We start from the raw sequence: 2,242 nt of genomic DNA on the forward strand, positions 1-2,242 counted from the left end.
AGCGGGGGGGGCGCTGGGGGCTCAGGTCTGGGCCGCTTCCATCCGCATCCCAAGTCTCAGCCTCGCCGCCAGGGCCTGCGTGGGTCCGGGTCCCCTAGGGGGGTCGTGGGGCGCCGCCAGCGTCTCCCTCCACCCAGGCCACCCTCCCGCCCGCAGGGACGTGGTTGCTGTCTCGCGGAACATGCAGAAGGAGAAGCTCAGCCTCGCGCGGCAGCTGGCGCTCCTCAGGTTCGGTCTGGCTTAGCCCTGGAGGGCAGGGGCTCAGCCCAAACATCCCTGACCACTGCCCGGCTTCCTGCCGGGAAGGCCTTCCTTGTACCTGCCCTCTCTCCCTCACGCTGCAGCCCCTGCCTGGTCTGGGGGAGAGCCCGGGCCCACGCTCCCCGCCCTAAAATTCTGCCTCCTGAGACCTCTCAGAGTCCCTGGACTCCCTTCCCCAGGGAGCTGAACACGCGGCTACGCGACGAGAGGGACGCCTGTGAGACCAAGCAGCTGGGCAGTGGCCCCAGGAAGGCTCTGTCCGCGGCCTGCCTACCGGGGCCCACCTGCTGCTGTTGCTGCTGCTGCTGCAGCAACTGGGCTCGACCCCCCAGATGTGGCTCAGGCCACCTTCCCAGTGCCCGGTGACCAGCAGCCCTAGTGACTCACGGGGCGTTCCCTGAAGAAACTGCCCTTTGAAAGTGACTCATCGTGGCTGGGGCTGCTGGTCCAGGACCTGGGCTCGACCCAGTGGGCTGCGTGGCCTGCCTGCCTGCGGACATGAAGGAACTAACGGGGAGAGGGGTGTCAGGCTCCCCTGGGCCCCCCTCTGGTCCTCATCCTGTCCCCACCCCCCCATCAAACCCATCCCTGTCCAGCACTCCAAATAAACTTGACCAACCTCACTGCGGCCTCCTGGACCTCCTGTGTGTGTGGGGCCACAGGCATCGCGCGTCCGGGCCCAAGTGCGGCACAGGCCACCACCCTCCGAGTCGGGGCTGTGGGTCCTTGTTTGTGTCTGTAGGCGTCCCTGCGTCTCTTGTCAGACCCCAAGCCCTCTCAGCCCATAAAAGCTTGAAGTCCCATGGGCCTCTCTGTAGGAACAAGGAGACCAGGGCCCACAGGCTCACAGGGAGCCCTGGGTGGGGTTTCCTCCAATCCAGACCAGCTGACCATCTCTTGGCCATGCCACCCTCACGCAGCTCCGGGTAACCCCCTGGGGTCAGGCCAGTCCTGCATGGAGCCTCCTGGGGTAGGCCTGGAGCCACCTCCCATGCCCAAGGTCCTGCCAGGGGAGCTGGGAGCTGCCCGCTGAGCCCAGGGCAGGTGGGGGAGTGCTGTCCACTGTCCCTGGAGAGCTTCCCTCCTTACGCTCCCCCTGCTCCCACTCAGCCTCCCAGTCTAGTGGGTCCGCAGGATTTTCTCAAGCCCTCCCACCACTGGCAGTGGAGGGCCAGAGCCCTCCAGACTGGAGTATCTCGCACAGGGACCCTAGGCCTCCGAACGCCAGGCCAGCATCTGTCCTGCTGAGCCCTGTAGCCTCTGGATGGAACCTGGATCAGGAGGAGGGAAAGAAGAATTGGGCCTGGAGGACAGCGGGGTCTTGGACAGAGTCAGGGCCTTGGCTGGGCTGGCGGCCTCCCCCACCTCCCCCGCCCCTAGCTCAGTGCCTCCATCTCCTGAGGGTCTGGGCCCTGGCCAGGCTGTGGAGGCCTCCGGGCTGCAGCTCGCCCGGCCTCCACAGCCCCGTTAGAGACCCTCTCTAGGCGCCGGCACCGGCTGGTATCCCGCCCGCCCGCGCAGAGCGCGCGTTCAGACTTGTGGGCCGTAGGTCGGGTTGTTGGCCATGGGCGGGGCCTGTGGACAGGGGCGGAGCTTGCAAACAGTGGGCGGGGTCTGTGATGGCGTTTGTTGGCCGTGGGCGGGGGCCTGCGGGCCGGGGCGGGGCTTGCTGGTCGTGGGCGGGGTTTGTAGGAATGGGCGGGGCCTGTGGGCCGGGGCGGGGCCGTAGGCGACCGGTGCACCGCCCTCGCAGGCCGCCGGCGGGCCGTGCATTCTCATGGACAGGGGCGGAGCTTGCAAACAGTGGGCGGGGTCTGTGATGGCGTTTGTTGGCCGTGGGCGGGGGCCTGCGGGCCGGGGCGGGGCTTGCTGGTCGTGGGCGGGGTTTGTAGGAATGGGCGGGGCCTGTGGGCCGGGGCGGGGCCGTAGGCGACCGGTGCACCGCCCTCGCAGGCCGCCGGCGGGCCGTGCATTCTCATCG

General features: G+C 68.3%; 1 protein-coding gene across 1 annotated transcript in view; it reads left to right on the top strand.

Annotated features, from left to right (window-relative positions):
- The window catches only part of PNPLA2 (patatin like phospholipase domain containing 2), a gene marked incomplete at its 5' end in the record, with an annotated part of 16,026 nt that overhangs the window by 8,028 nt on the left and 5,756 nt on the right, over positions 1 to 2,242 (top strand). The gene's annotated exons all lie outside the window — the stretch shown is intronic.

This window comes from Myotis davidii, unplaced genomic scaffold (genome assembly GCF_000327345.1).
Source record: "Myotis davidii unplaced genomic scaffold, ASM32734v1 scaffold3578, whole genome shotgun sequence".
In the NCBI taxonomy this organism is placed as follows: Eukaryota; Metazoa; Chordata; class Mammalia; order Chiroptera; family Vespertilionidae; genus Myotis; species Myotis davidii.